This window comes from Lepidochelys kempii, chromosome 10 (genome assembly GCF_965140285.1).
Source record: "Lepidochelys kempii isolate rLepKem1 chromosome 10, rLepKem1.hap1, whole genome shotgun sequence".
In the NCBI taxonomy this organism is placed as follows: Eukaryota; Metazoa; Chordata; order Testudines; family Cheloniidae; genus Lepidochelys; species Lepidochelys kempii.
The window spans coordinates 18,532,756-18,544,940 of NC_136389.1; the positions used below are offsets into that span (position 1 = coordinate 18,532,756).

Consider the following 12,185-nt stretch of genomic DNA (forward strand, 5'->3'; position numbering starts at 1 on the left):
GGGTCGATTTATCACATCTAAACTAGACATGATAAATCGATCCCCGCTGGATCGATTGCTGCCTGCTGATCCAATGGGTAGTGTAGACAGCCTTTATGCGCGTTGAAACCTCCCGCCGAAGAGAGACAGCTTTCTGATGAGAGAGAATTCAAAGCCAGCCAAGGTTGGCTTCACAGTTTTAGGAACCGCTTCAACCTCATAAACGTGCAGACTACTGGTGAAGCCGCCTCTGCCAGTGAAGAGGCAGCAAAAGCCTACTCTGAACAATTAAAGAAAATCATAGAAGAAAAGGACTATCTTCCAGAACAAGTTTTTAATGCCGACGAGACTGGGCTCTTCCGGAAAAAAATGCCCAACCACACTTCGAAATCAGAAAGACAAGCCCATGGCTTCAAAGCAGCTAAAGACCATGTGACTCTGTTGTTTTGTGACAATGTGGCTGGGCATTTAATAAAGCTGGGCTTGCTGTACAGGGCTGCAAATCCCTGTGCCCTAAGAGGCAAGAACAAAAATCTCCTGCCTGTGTTCTGGCAATCAAATAAAAAGGCTTGTGTGACAGCAGCATTATTTCTGGATTGGTTCCACAAGTGTTTCATTCCGGAGGTCAAGCGGTACCTCAAAGAGAAAGGACTTGACTTTATAGTGTCGCTGATCGTAGACAATGCTGGCCACCCTGCGGCACTCCGGTTTGCGATTTAAGGGATTTTCAAGGGTAATTTTGACTATATGCGATTTTCGCCTTACGCGCTGACTTTAGAACCTAACCCCCGCGTAAGATGCGACAACACTGTACTTACATCCTTGCATACCTCACTCACACAAAGAACAACTATAAAAAGAACAGGAGTACTTGGGGCACCTTAGAGACTAACAAATTTATTAGAGCATAAGCTTTTGTGAGCTACAGCTCTAGTCTCTAAGGTGCCCCAAGTACTCCTGTTCTTTTTGTGGATACAGACTAACACGGTTGCTAATCTAAAAGAACTATGTATCTGTCTACTAAGCAATTAGAGGAGTTAAACAGTTTCACAGCTATACATTCTTCAACTAAGCAATTAAATGGAACAGGGGCTGTTGAACAACTTTCTAACAAGCAGGCTTATAGCAAAACATGATCTTGAAACAAATCAATCTCATTTAGTACTCTTAACTCTAACTCAATCCAACACAGCTTAATAGATCAGGGCAACTTAGTCCGGGATTGGTATTGGGTGTGCACTGGCTAACAGCACTGTCTACACAGAGACTTAGGTCGACTTAACAGCATTACTTGGGTGTAGATTTTTCACACCCCAGCCTGGCATAGTTAAATAGACCTAGCGTAGATCAGGTCTTGCACTAAGATTTGAATAGACTTGTTGGAATAGAACAAACATCTTTACATTTTTAATCATTAAATATATGGTTTTCCTTAGTGTAATCAAGTATACAACTTGCAGATTTCCTTATCTTTGTGTCCTGGGCATCATTGCAATCACTAAAAATAACTGGATCAGATGGAGGTCTTCCACTGCAGAATCTTAAGCTGAGCCTAAGAAGGAAAACTAACCTTATTCATAGTACTTGAGTTGAATAACCTAAGAGCAGCAGTAGACTGATAAATGAAAAATAGTGGGTTTGGTGTTAAAATGTTCCCTGAAAGAGAAAATTGGAAGACATTATGTATTCCTAAAAACAGGTTCTCAAGTTGCTTTTTGTAAGCATGGGGATACCTGTTTGTGCTATTTAGTGGTGATGGATGCAGTTCACATTGTGAGCTCTCAATCTTGCAGCTTGGTGTTCATAAAGCTCTTGGGATCACCTTAAGATATACTGGGTTTTTTTTTGTTTTTTGTTTTTTTAATACCTTGCTTCGTGGTGTTACCCTTGACTGGAAATAGTTGAAATGTAGATGTAACATCAAAGCCGTGGTGATGTGTTCCCTTGAATGAGGTTCACTGTGGTTTTAAGCTCACTAATTTAGTTATTTTCTTTTGTTTGTGGCTTATGGAGCCCAAGACTAATTACAATAATCGGTCATTGGCATGTGTATAGCTCTATCCAGTAGTCTGTTTGCATTAGGTGTGATTGCTTTAACCTTATACAAGCACCTCATTGATGTGATCCTACTTCGGAAACTTTTGAAGTGGAAGAATATTTTAATGTCTCTGGATGATTTCTCAGTTTAGGCTAAGGGGGTCATGTATTAGAGTATATTCAGTTTATTTAATGATCCAATACCATTGACACTAGGCCTAGAGCATCTGTTCCTTTGCATTAATAGTCCCTGCACCAGATGCAAGGTAAGGGCATGTATGTAAGTAGGTGGCACCAGGAGCACCATCCCAGGACAGATTTTATTGTACATAATTAAGTTTATTTTAGAGCATGGGTTTCCAGACTTGCCTACTATGGACTACATTCTCATATGGGCTTCCTTCCCATTCATGATCAAATAAAACCCAGGCAGCAGTTACAGCTTTCTTCAATGTGATTTAGCAGGTAAAAGTAAGGGAGAGCAGCCCCATGTGATCAGTCAGCCTTCCACCGATGGAAAACTTGAAAGCAGACTTGTAGTGTTTGAAGTTACCATATACGCAAGCACTGGAGTGATTCCTAAGGGAAGGAGCAGCATTGGTTGCATTTGAAAACAAAACAAACTTTTGCACTGACAAAGTGGAGAGACCGCAAAAGCAACTATGGAAGTAATTTTCTGTGGATGCTATTTGTCTGAATATCTGTCCCATCCTCATTCGCTGATACTGCTTTGAAGTTATAAGCCTATATCTGGCGCATCTATAGTCACAAATTGAAATGTCACCGTACAACATGGAAAAGCTAAAACGGGGTAACATGAAGAGAATCTTGAAAGCTGTAAAATAATAAATCAAATTGCATGTCTAGGTAGTTTTGCTTCAGTAACAGTCCCCATTTAACTCGGCCTAACAGAAGATGTCCATAATCTCCGGCTGTGGTTCTGCTAGCTAGTTGCTGCAGGCTAGAGATCCAATTAATTTCTGAAACAAGATTCAGCAACCAACACGTTGGATTACAGCACCCAGCATAATGCCTTAGTATGGAGCTGCCTGAGAAGGTTTTGTAACAACATTCAGTTCTAAAGCAGGCTGTAGAAAACGGGAAGAGATAGGTGCTGAACTGTGGCAGTGCTCAGAACGTTTAGGCATCTTCCTGAGTGAAATCTAAACTTTGCAGATTGTCCAGAAAAGCTCCAAATCCAATAGCATGTAAGTGTTCTGAACTCGCATGTGTGCCCCTCCCCTAGGCTAGCCTGAGGTGAACTTTAGAGAAAAACATTAGCCTGACTAACAAACTTGAAAGACTGCATCTAGTTGCTATTCATAAACCTGCACGCTATCCACTATATTAAATCTAACTCCTTGAATTAATTGCCTTTAGAAGTATTTCTGGAAGCAGAACCTGCTTGCCTAGTTGAGGAATGGTTAGTATTTGTAAACTGCGAATAATAGGAGTTCTTCCCACATGCACAGTGCATTCTCACTTGTATGTCCCAACAATTTACAAAGGTGGGTAAGCATCACTAGTCCTATTTCACATGTGGTGGAATGGTTAAAGAGTAAATAACTCACCTAAGATCAGCCAAAAACTCTGGGGCATTCTGGAAATAATGGTGGGTTATCTGTTAGACCAGTGTGCCCCAACCTTTCCAGACTATTGTGCCCCTTTCAGGAGTCTTGATTTGTCTTGCATACCTCAAGTTTCACCTCACTTAAAAACTACCTGCTTACAAAATCAGACATAAAAATACAGAAGTGTCACAGCCCACTATTACTGCTATTGCTTACTTTCTCATTGTTACCATATAATTATAAAATAAATTAATAGGAATATAAATATTGTACTTACATTTCAGTATATAGACCAGTATAAACAAGACGACTGTGAAATTCTAGCCTGTCTCCAGTGCTTTTCATGTAGCCTGTTGTAAAACTAGGCAAATATCTAGATGAGTTGATGTACCCCCTCAAAGACCTCTGTACCCCCATGAGTACATGTACCCCTGGTTAAGAAATGCTGTATTGGACATCTTATTCTTCTGATCACATGCACTGTAGAAACAGCATCTCCCTTCCTTACTGACGGTGGGCGTTTCTTTTTCAGAGTTTAATTTATTGTAAAAAAAAAAAAAAAATAATAATAGAAAGCACTTGGATTAATTTTGCTGGATATGTATTTCTCTTGCAGTGAAAGATTCTACCACCAGGTGGTAGCACATGATCTAATCATCCAAGGTTTTTCGAAGGTTATGCTAAATCATGATGGAGGCCCTTCTGTCTTTTGTGTAGCTAAGGAAAGATCCTGACTCTTACCTCACACTAGTGTACTTCTGTTGAGTTGATCCTGTTTTGCACAAGGCTAAATGAGATGAGAATAAGGACTGAAAAAGAAACTTGCTCTACAAGATGCTGGATCAAACTGAAGCTGGATGTAACACCAATGATTTCAATGGAATTTTACACCAGGACTGATTTTTCTGACCCCTTATGTTTTAATTACTTTGTGGGAGAAGCCAATCAAAGCAGTTCTAGCAAGAATGGCACACTTTTTCAGGTTCTTAAAAACTAAGACTTATGGGTAGGGCCCTACCAAATTCACAGTCCATTTCGGTGAATTTCACAGTCATAGGATTTTAAAAATAGTAAATTTCATGATTTCAAATATTTTAAATCTGAAATTTCACAGTGTTATAATTGGAGGGGTGCTGACTCAAAAAGTTGTGGTGGGTTTGCATTATAGGCTGGGTTGCAGTACTGCTGCCAGAGAGTGGCACAGAAGCAAGCTTGGCATGGTACGGTTTTGCCACACTTACTTCTGTGCTGCTGCCTTCAGAGCTGGGCTCTTGGTTGGCAGCTGCCACTTTTTGGCCATCCAGCTCTGAAGGCTACAGCAGAGAAGAAAGGGTGGCATGGTATGGTATTGCCCCCCTCCCGCCCCCACTGCTGCTGGCAGGGCACTGCCTTCAGGGCTGGGTGCCTGGCCAACAGCTGCCACCCTCCGGCTGCCCAGCTCTGGAGGCAGTGCAGAAGTAAGGGTGGCAATACTGGGACTCCGTAAAATAAGCTTACAACCTCTCTGAAACTCCCTTTTGGGTCAGGACACCAGTGTTTCTCAAATTGGGGGTCTCCCGGAGAAATCTGTATAGTATAGGGTAAGAGCGCACACAAGTCCAGATTTCACAGTCCATGACACTTCACGGTCCATTTTTCATGGTCGTGAATTTGGTAGAGCCCTACTTGTAGGTCAGTTATCAGAAATACAAGTAGTAATTACAGGTAGATCTTTACCATCCTTTAAATTGAACAAAGTCAAATTATTTCAATGGCTTTCTTAGCTCCTTTGAGATTCTAGGAGACAAATTCAGTGGTGAGAAACACTGATGGATGTTAGCCATCAAGCATGAACGGGACAGAAAATGGATGTATGTGAGTTTAAGTGGCAAAGCTTTGACTTTCATCATTGCAAGTTGAGGGATAACAGTGGGTATAATAGGAAGTGCAACTAATAGAACTGTGTAAGGTAAAGCAGATCTTCTCATTTTCTCTTGTGCTCTCCTTATCTTTCCTACTACATCCAGCCCCTACTTTGATGTGTAAATCCCAGGTGGCCTACCCACTGAATGCCAAATCAGTGCAAGTTACATTGCTTTACTGCTTCCTAGTTCTGGACCCACTTACACCACTGTTTACTGCTGCATTTGGCTCAGACCTCTGTGGTCTTGACACATCTTGGCACTGTGGGTACCTGTAGCAATCTGAAATGTGTTCCCACATCTATGAGACATACCATTACTGTGGTTACTAATATTGTAGATACAGTTTGGTGTAGATATAGCTGTTAATAAAAGGTATGATGAAGAGCAACGCTAAATGTTACTCAAGAGTACTGAAGTTACGTTCCAAGATGCGTATAGGTAAAATGAAATATGGGTGAACTCCTGGCCCCGGTAGTCAATAGCAGAGCTCTCATTGACTTGAATCCAGGATTTTATCCTTATTGGGAATGGATTGCAGCCTTGCTGCCAAGTCTCTCTGTTCTACTTTAGGTAGGAAAGTTCTCTCTTCTACTGTGACATACATTATTTGGCAAAAAGATAATTTTAAGAAACAATCTGCCCTGCTGATGATTAACTTCTTTAGAGTTATATAAGGGCTGAATTTCTAGGGTGTTTGAACTGATGAGTTTTTGGTATTTCCAGTTGCTCATTTTGTAAACAATATGTCCTTTATCTGCTAGGCTAGTAACAAAAACTTCAGGCCATGGCTGTATCTGCTTTTGGTTGAGAAGTTGCTGTGAGCCTCTCCCCTTCAGTTTGTCTGTGGCACTTCAGATGGTATAAGTGGCAGATGCTTCTCTCAGCCCCACAAAATGTGATATTTAGTTTTTGAATCCTGAGGAGCCAGCCCAATCATACTGCGTACGTTTACTGGTCTTTCAATTCAGGTAAGCTTCAGCTAGAAGGCCTGCATCTCCGCTTCATCCATGTCCTAAAACACTAGTGTCAGATGCGAGGTGTGGTGTTTCGCCTTCTGATGGAATCATGATGGAGGGCTCTTCTTCTTCTGACTCTACATAGCCAAAGAGGAATGATGCTGATAGTCAATAATATTACACCCTGCAGATTACTTCATCGGATGCATACCGTGGAAACTGCAGCAGACTTTATTTATACACAGAGAATATGAAAAAATACCTCCTCCCACCCCACTGTCCTGCTGGTAATAGCTTATCTAAAGTGATCATCAGGTGGGCCATTTCCAGCACAAATCCAGATTTTCTCACCCTCCACCCCCCCACACAAATTCACTCTCCTGCTGGTGATAGCCCATCCAAAGTGACAACTTTTTACACAATGTGCAGAAGAGTTCCCAGAAGTTACCTACTACAAGACAGGCCTAACAAAGAAAATAACAGAATGCCACTAGCCGTCACCTTCAGCCCCCAACTAAAACCCCTCCAACGCATTATTAAGGATCTACAACCTATCCTAAAGGATGACCCAGCACTCTCACAAATCTTGGGAGACAGGCCAGTCCTTGCCTACAGACAGCCCCGCAACCTGAAGCAAATACTCACCAACAACCACATACCACACAACAGAACCACTAACCCAGGAACTTATCCTTGCAACAAAGCCCGTTGCCAACTGTGTCCACATATCTATTCAGGGGACACCATCACAGGGCCTAATAACATCAGCCACACTATCAGAGGCTCGTTCACCTGCACATCCACCAATGTGATATATGCCATCATGTGCCAGCAATGCCCCTCTGCCATGTACATTGGTCAAACTGGACAGTCTCTACGTAAAAGAATAAATGGACACAAATCAGACGTCAAGAATTATAACATTCATAAACCAGTTGGAGAACACTTCAATCTCTCTGGTCACGCAATCACAGACATGAAGGTCGCTATCTTAAAACAAAAAAACTTCAAATCCAGACTCCAGCGAGAAACTGCTGAATTGGAATTCATTTGCAAATTGGATACTATTAATTTAGGCTTAAATAGAGACTGGGAGTGGCTAAGTCATTATGCAAGGTAGCCTATTTCCTCTTGTTTTTTCCTAACCCAGATGTTCTGGTTTAACTTGGATTTAAACTTGGAGAGTGGTCAGTTTGGATGAGCTATTACCAGCAGGAGAGTGAGTTTGTGTGTGTATGGTGGTGGGGGGGATGTGAGAAAACCTGGATTTGTGCTGGAAATGGCCCACCTTAATTATGCACATTGTAGGGAGAATGGTCACTTTGGATGAGCTATTACCAGCAGGATAGCGAGTCTGTGTGTGTGGTTTTTGGGAGGGGGGTGAGGGGGTGAGAGAACCTGGATTTGTGCAGGAAATGGCCCAACTTTATTATCATGCACATTGTGTAAAGAGTTGTCACTTTGGATGGGCTATCACCAGCAGGAGAGTGAATTTGTGTGGGGGGGTGGAGGGTGAGAAAACCTGGATTTGTGCTGGAAATGGCCCACCTGATGATCACTTTAGATAAGCTATTACCAGCAGGACAGTGGGGTGGGAGGAGGTATTTTTTCATATTCTCTGTGTATAAATAAAGTCTGCTGCAGTTTCCACGGCATGCCATCCGCTGAAGTGAGCTGTAGCTCACGAAAGCTCATGCTCAAATAAATTGGTTAGTCTCTAAGGTGCCACAAGTACTCCTTTTCTTTTTGCGAATACAGACTAACACGGCTGTTACTCTGAACCCTGCAGATTGCTAACCTGAGTCACTCATGAACGGGGTTCTCTCCCTTGATCCAGGGGCACCTGTAGTTTTCCTTTTCTCTCACTACTCCTTGCAGTTCTTGGCCTTTATAAAGACCAGGTGCTTTTCACTATCTCCAACCTCTGACCTGAGCTGAGAGGCAGATGATTAGTCACAGGTGTGGCTGGGCCCTTCTCCTGGTAAAAAGGCTGGTTCACCCAGTGGCATTGCTTTTGTCTGCTTTTTCCTCCCCAGGAAAATCAGTGTCCTATAAAAAGCTAATGGAAACAGAAAAAGTGAAGGGGCTGCTCAATTGGTTCATGACTACAAATTGCATAGTCTCAAATGACAAGGTTTCTTGTGTTTTTTTTTTTTCCAAAAGGCTAATTCAGCCAATTCAGATTTATAAACAAGATTAGCCAATGTTAAATATCTCACAACCAAATAAATCACATTATGATTTGACCAACAGCTTGATAAATTGTCTCAGTAGATTTGGTAAACGGAACCTGAACGTTTAGTCCAGAGAAATGGCCTATTCATTTCAGGAAATTTCAGAAACAGCATGTATTCATTCTGAAAGTCACCTATTCAAATGCTTTCTTTTCTCCAAAGGAATCTATTTATACACACAGTTCCATTTTAAAACATAAATAGAATTATCTAATTTGATATAATATTCCTGCTGTTATACTTATCTGTCTGGTACAGTAAATAAGCATTTCAGGACTAGTGGCTCCACTTTAACTGTGCAATTGGTATTAAAGTAGGCGAAGATTAAATAGAATCTGTTATTCTGGACCTTTTGTATTTGATACCAGAGTGCTCTGTGATATTTCTTTGTAAAGATGGGTATAAATGAAAGTTTTCCCATGTGTCACCTGAGTACAAATGTCTCATTTGGTTTCATTTATAAATTGTATTTCGATCATAAAGATATACCAAAATGTTGGCAGAGTGCATTAAAAGCATAACTGCATAAGGATTCTCTATTGAATGAGGTCATTTATTTGAATACCAGTCTACCCCTTCTGTTAAAGAAAACAGGATTAATGACAACAGAGGGGAAAATGTGAATACCGCTGTAAATAAAATGTTTCACTTACGCTGGTGCTCAGTGCACATATGTAACATGATGCAAATGAGTGCTAAGCAAATAAGCTGAATCTCTGGCAAAACAATAGAAACAAAGGAGAATTTATTGAAAAATTCTCTATTGCTGTCATCCTATACAAAGGAACTGGACATAGGGTCTCATCAAAGTCATTGGGAGTTTTGACTTCTGTAGGAACGGGGATTGGACTAAAGAGTAACCTGTCAACTCCTCGTGGGACAAATCTAGCTACCATTTCTGGAAAGGCGGTCTTGTAATTTAGATTTGGCCAAACCTGATTATAGCACAGTACCGGGAGTCAGCATTCTATTCCCAGCTCTGCCATGGACTACTCGTGGGGCCTATGAAAGGTAACAAACTCTTTGTGCCATAGTTTATTGATCTGTAAAGTGTGGCATTATGATTCATAGAGAAAGACTGTTACATTTCATAGTGTGTAATCAGCTAAATTATACTGGGATACTATATCTTGACTAATATGAAGTCCACTGCTGTACTTAAAGGGTTAAAACTTTACAAGTAAAGGGAAATGGCCCCAATGCCTGTCAGGTTTCAATTGGTACTGGACAGTGGTGATACATTTAAACAAAAGAGGTTTTTAACAGCCCTTGTTAGGGAAGAAATTGTTACGTTTGGGTATTGGAAGCAGATGGCATTTTCTTGTTCATTTTGCATAATGGTTTTGGTTATAACGCTGTTCCAGTTACACGGTTCCCTAATCAGAATAGCCTCCAAAAATGCAACCAAAAAAATTTGTTGTTTTCAGGAATCCTCTTTAGTAACGCAGCGCGCGCACATATAAAGATGAGCAGATGTCTAATTAATAACTAAATTACAACCTGTTAAAATGTGATACTTTTGCTTTGATATGATGATATATTAGTCACACTAATATAATATACCAGTCAAATATGCAACTGTTTTATAAGAATAATACTTTACACTGACAACACCTTTAATTTGAGCATTTCAAAGCTGTTTTTGAACAGCCTTCCCAATGCCCCATGTCTCTCCATACCCTTGTAAGGTACGTAGGTAAGAATTATTACTTCCATTGTACAGATAGGTGGCTTGCCTAATGTCACACAGCAAGTCAACAGCAAAGATAGGAATAGGATCCAACAATAAAGAATATTAGTGCCATCAATTTAATTATTTGAAAACATCAGCTGGTTTGGCCAAGCACAATGTGCTTTGTAAGGGGCCCCACCTAGAAGCAGACACACAAGCCCCATTACAGAGTTGGTTGCCGGCAGAAAAATTTAACTTTTTTGCTCACTCTGGTAGCTCTGTGAGATGCACGTCTTGTTCTTGTGAGTGCATCAGGGTAATGCAGTACTAGCTGATCATATTTCAGTGCTATACAAACAAAAGAATGCAGGATACTCCATCTCAAATAGCCAACAACACCCAGCACCCACAATTTCCGTTCTTTTTACAGTGGCAAAAATTCTATAAGATAGAAATCAAATGTTCTTTGACATCAGGCTGGTTTGCTGCATATTTTCGTGGGACAGGTGTGTTATTCCACCGATACTGGGTTGTGACTCCAGAATTTGGTTTCCCTAGTCAGTGTAGCCATAGGCACTTTTCAAATGGGTCAATTGAGCATTCTTGCAGTGTAAGTTGGTTAAATGTGCTGGTATCAAGCCATGAACATGTTACTAAGCAATGTAAGCTACAACTTGCTATTAAATCCAGTCACCTCACTTGGTAATGAGGTTGGAAATGAAGAATGATGTGTTTGAGGTTGCTTGCCTGGTACGCTTATTGAGTGACTTTGCTATTTAATCATCATGACCTCTTGTGCAATGGTTAAATGCCAACAAGAGCCTCATTACTAACCTGATGTCCATGATACTGTACTCAGCAGTGCCCTGTAGAGTTTATGAAATGTCCCTTTGTGAGGCTACCATCTGTGATTTACTGTCTGCACTGGACCCATTGTAATATGTGATGAACATGAACGTAGCAACTTTGGACATGATCGTTGTTTGAGGAATCACAATCCTGTCTTGGTAGGGCACTTAAATAGCTTCAGAACTTCACTACAGTTCTGAGTGAAGGCAGAAAAGGTACCAAGATGACACTGGCATGCCAGTCTCTGTTGCAAGCCATGCCAAGTATACCTACATTTTGGGCAAAGAAGGAGCTAACTGAGTTTTCTGGGAAGACCTATGATGGTACTTTACAGCTATGCAGAAAAGGTAAGTGGCATATTCTGCTGATGAGTAAAGTGCTGTACTGTGTGGCTCTTATTCATTTTTCAATAGGTTGATCACCACCCAGGGCTAGGGGCTCATTGCTGAAGGAGGGTCATAAACTTTTGCTCCTTCCAAAGAAACTGTCGGGGGGAAAAATCTTATCATTGCTCTGAATTTCCTGAAGAAGCCCAAATCTTTCCTGGTGGATTTCTTTGTTTAATTTTGGGCATGGTTATGAGAATGCTGGAAATATCAAAGGTAAAATGTGCTGATGTATATTGACTTTGTGAATATGAGTGAGCGTATGATATTGCTGGGCGGATAAAGAACTTAACTACTCCTGTGCGCTAAGGAGGTTTTCCATTAGCTCAAGTGGTAAAGGATTCTGATTTTGAAACTGAAGGAACAGGATTCTAGGTCCAGCTCACAAGTGAAGATATGTGATTTATCCAGCAATTATATCTGATAGGAGTGCTTGGATTCATTGCTGCTTGGTACCTGGCCGTTGCATTTGAACTCCTGTTTTGTAGAGGCAATACTTAACTAGAGGAATATATGCACTGAATAAATCACTCATTGTTTTCTATTCTGCAAGAAGATAATTGATTTGAAAGATTTTTGGGAAGGGCCTTGTCTGGC

At 40.9% G+C, this 12,185-nt stretch overlaps 1 pseudogene; it reads left to right on the plus strand.

Annotated features, from left to right (window-relative positions):
* Positions 1 to 11,425: 11,425 nt before the first annotated feature.
* LOC140917999 (histone chaperone asf1b pseudogene) overlaps positions 11,426 to 12,185 on the plus strand; it is a 122,177-nt pseudogene continuing 121,417 nt past the window's right edge.